Raw genomic sequence first — 6,060 nt, forward strand, 5'->3', positions numbered from 1 at the left:
AATCTAGTCAAAGATGCACCCCTCTACACTAGAGAGGCAAAGACAGTGGGCCTGCTTAGGTCCTGAGGCGGTATTATGTGTGTACAACTGCACACTGCCCGATGAGCATAATTCAGAAGCAATCAAAAAAGAATTATACAAGTTAAAAATTGTACGTAGAATTCTTTTCATATAAACATCTGAAATATATTCTTGGACATACAGTTGTGGGTATTTACTTGTTAGAGCACCATGAATAGACAAGATTATCCAGTGGTTACTGCTCACCAACACCCAGGACCATGCCTGACCCTGTTTCCTGGAGCAACACAGTGGAGACAGACATAAAAACAAGGAAAATTACCTCAAGAACACAAAGAAATACTTAATACTAGTCTGAGTCACTGTCGTACTGTCATTATTCCTGCCCGGATGGTCTTCTTGCGGTAAACTCCGCCTTTGGGCCTGACTTTGAGGTGGGTGGGCACAGCAGGTCGCCCTGGTACTCTATCACGTCCCCGGGCAATCCTCCACTCCATGGTCTCGGTGGAGAAATCGTCTGTGTTGCCAAGGTCACTGGAAGCCCACGATGTAGTCTCTGGTCTTTCCCTTCTTCACGAGGGATATGGTGGGCAGGATACGATTTTCAAACGTTCTGAAAATGTCAGAGCGTTGTTTTTGGGATTTGATCATTATAACCATCATTCATATACCTGTACTAAAGCTGACATTCTGCTTTCCCTTTATAGTGTAATAGTAATAGTAATAAAGGTTTTCAAATGTATTGAGGTGTTTTTAATTTGTATTCATGAACTTTATCCTGTACAAACTTTTTAAGCTAAAGACAAGCACACAACATCTTATGGGTCCTTACCAGTCAAAAAATGGAGCCTTTCAGCATTTATTTTGCAGAACTTAGTTTCAATGTGATTCTTGGCCAGGATGTTGAGGTGTTTGTCCACCAGCTTGCAATCACACAAACTGGTCTCGGTAGAAGTGGCACACCACATTCTCAGACTTCTTAGTGGTCTCAAAGAACTCCTTCTCATCATACAGCTCTGTATACTCTCCATGACCCTGTGAGGAGGGAAGGGAGACATGTAGTAAAGAATAAGTCATGAAATGAGGATAATTCCTTGACCTTTGCTAATTTAGCTATCACAATGCAAATAACTGAATTCTACATTTTACCCCTAGCCAGGCTGGTAAGGACGCTGCTGACTGGGTGTTGGCAGACAGGGTATCTTATTTCTCTGTCGCCTAACACCCTCACATCCGTAAGTTCAGAGAATATTGATATTTCTAAACTAAGCAAGATAGCACCACTATAAACACTTCCCTGCACTCTGATAGGTTGGGGCTGACCATCAGGCCCCACCAAGAAAGTCTAACAGTGCCATCAGCAAAATGTAAAAGTAAGTAAATACATAAAGGAATACCTACAAAATCCAATCCCTAACACAACTGTCAAAAGAATCAATTGTAAAAGGCTGTAGCACTGGCAAGACTTCAAAATTCAAGAATCATACAAGAAACAGTAAAAGAAAAATAATATAAAGGCAATCGGTGCTTACATTGCTGATCCACTCCTGTCTCTTCTCCTGCCTCTTCTTCATGGCCGCCAACCTGTCCCGCCGAATGGCATCAAGGTCGTTTGAGTCCATGTTATCCAGTCGTTCAATCTCATTATCCAGCTGGTTCTCAATGATCTGAGTGGCAGCAATCAGCTGTTGTTCCACCATGGCATTGGCACTTCCGGCCATGATGATGGGCTGAAAACAAAAAGATATTCCAAATACAGTATCTTACAAATACTATCCACAAAAAGAAACTTACTGAGCATAGCTTAGTTTGAAACACAGGAGGGAATGTGCACAGTAGAACAATACAAATACAAATACAATTGTTTAAGGGTTGGCAGTGGCTGAGTGGTTAGTGTGCGGGCCCTGCATTCACCGCATGCTGGACGACGCGGGTTCGAATCCCTACGCTACCACCTGGGATTTTTCAGTCACCACCGAGTGGCCTAAGACTATCCACATGTTGTCCTGAAGACCACCATCAACCCAGACTCTAGAAGAAACTGTCCAAGTGAATCAAGAATGAGTTCCGGGGGGCAGCATGACCCAAGAATTAATGGCACCACTATAAAAATTGCCTGCATCATGACGGGCTTGGACGGACCACCAGGCCCCTGAAGAAAGCCTACCGGTGCTATAGGCAGAAAAAAAAAAAACACAAAAACAACACGGTAGCAGCGACAGACCAAATTTGTGGCTTTCCCGTGAACCAGCGACAGGCCAAATTTTTGCCATGATATAAACCCCCCAAAATTGATGATGCATAAACTGATTACAAATGCCTTGATATATATTATGAAATGGTTTGCGTATGATGATTTTTTCTCATTTTTCTCGCTTAGAGGGGCCTTTGAGAAACATGATCCCCGCAGCTACCGAGTTAACAGAAGAGGCACCCCCTCATGACCACTAGCTTCCTTGCCTCTTCAGATATCACACGGTAAGCAATGTGCCCGCTGCTCTTCTCTGGGCCTCTTCTTTTGACCTGAATGACTTAGTAGGCCCTCCTCCTCTCGGTCCTCTCTTCTGATTATCCATGCACTTTGTTTTTTAATGGCGTTACACTACTTACCTTCCCTCACTAAATTACACTATGGTCCACATTTTGAAATGTATCGAGCTCTCATTACGATTATTTTTCGAGGCCACAGAGAAGATTAACCAGATTTACATGGGTGATTTTCTAGTTCACAGTAGTTGTAGTAGCAGTTGTCATAGATTTAGGTGTCATCACCACGGCCAGTCTGGGGAACCGTCTGGTATCGTTGCCAGGAATTTGTCCAGCCTCTTCTTGAAAGTTTCTGTGCTGGCACCGGTCAGGTCTCTGATGACCCTTGGTAGACAGTTGAAGAGCCTGGGTCCAGCACAGATGAAGCTTTCTGCCTGTATTGTCTGGATCCTCTGAAAGTGGCAGTTCAGTGACCTCCTTGTGCAGGACCTTCCAAATCTGCTGAAAGAACTAGCAGAAGAGCTTTGCCACCCACTCACCATCTTGTACAATAAATCCATACAAACAGCCAATGTACCCAAATTGTGGAAAGAAGCCATAGTATCCCCAATCCACAAAAAGGGATCCAAGAGCCAAGCCAAAAATTACGAACCTATAAGCCTCACAAGTATTTTATGCAAAGTTTTAGAAGAAATAGTAAGAGACACATTGATAGCCAATTATGAAGAAAAACAAACCCTATGTGACAATCAACATGGCTTTCGAAAGGCAAGATCCTGCCTTACAAATTTATTAACTGCAATCACAGACTGGTCAGACTTGCACGACAACAACCACCCATTTGATATAATCTATTTTGACTTTGAAAAAGCTTTTGACTGTGCCACACAAGAGACTCATCCACAAGCTCCATCAAACTGGTGTTAAGGGACACATACTCGGCTGGATTGAAGACTTCCTCACAAACAGAGTCCAGAAGGTGAGGGTGAATGGAGCCTTGTCCGCTCCAGCCAGGGTAACCAGCGGAGTACCCCAGGGCTCTGTACTGGGACCCTTGCTCTTCTTGATCTACATAAATGACCTCCCTATCAACATTACTTCACAATGCAAACTCTTTGCAGATGACACAAAATTATATGGCAAAAGCAGCACAATTGCAGAAAAGAACACCATACAAGAAGACATCAACAAACTGATGGAATGGTCCAAAACATGGCTGCTTAGATTCAACATCCCCAAATGTAAAATGATGCACATTGGCCACCATAATGACAGACACCCTTACAAGATGGAAGACATCTACATAAATCAAATAACAGAAGAAAAGGATCTGGGTGTTCTGTTCTCAGAAGATCTAAAATTTACACATCACATTGAAAATATACCATCGAAAGCAAATAGCTTGTTAGGCCTCCTCAAATGTACTTCCAAGCACTGGACAGAGGAAGGTTTTGCCAGTGTATACAGAACATACATACGCCCCCATCTGGAATATGCTGTGCAAGTGTGGAGTCCACAAGGTAGAGTAAACATCAATAGAATAGAAAAAGTACAAAGAAGAGCCACCAAAATTATCCCATCACTTAAGAACCTCCCTTATGAAGAGCGGCTGAGAAGACTTAACATTCCCAAGCTGGAGGATAGGAGAGAGAGAGGGGACATGATCCAAGTCTTCAAAATAATGAGTGGCATGGAAAACATTGACAAACACACACTTTTCCAAACCACAAACACAACACACTCCAAACAAACATACAAACAGAGATGCAACAAAACGCAAACACAACACACTTTCACGCACAGAGTTGTGAATACATGGAACTCACTACCAGAACACGTAGTAAATGCTACATCCACAACATCATTCAAAAACAAATATGACAAACACAAAACACAGATGAATATGGAGGCGGGTAACAGGATCTATGTAGCTCATATGTAAATTCCGTGGATTTTATTGGCAAGTCTTATTGATATTACGGTGACTCACGCGGCCTCCCTCCCACACCGTGACAACCTGACAACTGCTCTTATTTACCGCTATACCCGAGCCCCTGCACCTCGCCACGCCATTATTCCCCACAAAGACTATTATACAAGACACAAAGACTACATCAAGCTCACAGGAAAGGCCATTAATCTACCAGAGAACATAAATTTCCATACCAAATGAGGAGCGAAGGGAAGGCGTGTGTGAGGGACAGTTGCTACTTGATCTTGATGTCACAGCTTTCTTCTTTTGGTCTCGGTCTTGGATTCTTGGGCTTTCATGTGGGAAGAAATAAACATTGTAAAAGTTCACACAGTTTGGGAAATTTAAGATAAGACTCATAGAACTCCTCCTAAGTATTATAAGAGTGAGATATATATAGAGAATTTGCCAGTTATTAGTGATCGTGCTTCCTTCCTCTCCATATCTTTTCCCCTTTTTTTTGTTTACCTGGTTTGGGGAATGTAAGATAAAACTAGTAATATTCCTCCTAAGATTTATAAGAATGAGGACTATAAAGAATTCCCCAGTTTTGATCATCCCTTCTTCCTCTCCAACTTTTCCTTGTAGGTTCAGGGCTGCCAACCTTACTTCTTGATTTATAATGCAACATGTACAGCTTCTTCCCAACAATAAAATGAACTGCTGTTATATCTATTCAATACAAACTATATACTTATCTATCAATTCCTGCTAAATCCCAATAAATTAAACTGATAAGCCACGTACAACTCTTAGCTCGAAGATTACCTCAAATATTTGGGTATTAAGGTAACTACTCTCATTACACTGGACAGGAATAAGCAAGACCCTTAACCATGGAAAAAACAATATATCAAAGGAATACAAACCAAAGAAATAGGTTACAGAGACTTATATAAACTTACCTCCCAGTTATTTCCATGGTTATTCCCTCTCCTCAGCCGGCAGGCCTCCATATCTTGCTCAGTTTAATTTTATCCTCAGCAAACATGACCAAGGCAACTCTCACAGCCCAAAATCTAGTCTTCCTGCATGAATCACATCTACAGGCATGAGAATAAGTAACATCCCAATTACAGACATAACAAATTAGCACCCACATTACCTAGCGGAATTTCCATGTTTTCTATCGCTATGCCTTTCCACATGTTAACAGCCACCAAATTACATCTACAGGCATGAGGAGAAAAGGCAAAATCCCAATTACAGACATGACAAATTAGCACCCACATTACCTAGCGGAATTTCCATGTTTTCTATCGCTATGCCTTTCCACATGTTAACAGCCACCAAATTACATCTACAGGCATGAGGAGAAAAGGCAAAATCCCAAGTACAGACATGACAAATTACCACCTACATTACCTAGCGGAATTTCCATGTTTTCTATCGCTATGCCTTTCCACATGTTAACAGCCACCAAATTACATCTACAGGCATGAGGAGTAAAAGCAATATCCCAATTACAGACATAACAAATTAGCACCTACATTACCTAGCGGAATTTCCATGTTTTTCCTTTGCAACGCCTTTCCACACGTTTAACAGCCACCAAACTTGTACGACATAAAACTGGTCAA

General features: G+C 41.9%; 1 pseudogene; it reads right to left on the reverse strand.

Annotated features, from left to right (window-relative positions):
* Positions 1-397: 397 nt before the first annotated feature.
* On the reverse strand, positions 398-5,805 carry LOC126989805 (thioredoxin domain-containing protein 9-like; annotated as a pseudogene).
* Positions 5,806-6,060: the final 255 nt, after the last annotated feature.

This window comes from Eriocheir sinensis, unplaced genomic scaffold (genome assembly GCF_024679095.1).
Source record: "Eriocheir sinensis breed Jianghai 21 unplaced genomic scaffold, ASM2467909v1 Scaffold1304, whole genome shotgun sequence".
In the NCBI taxonomy this organism is placed as follows: domain Eukaryota; kingdom Metazoa; phylum Arthropoda; class Malacostraca; order Decapoda; family Varunidae; genus Eriocheir; species Eriocheir sinensis.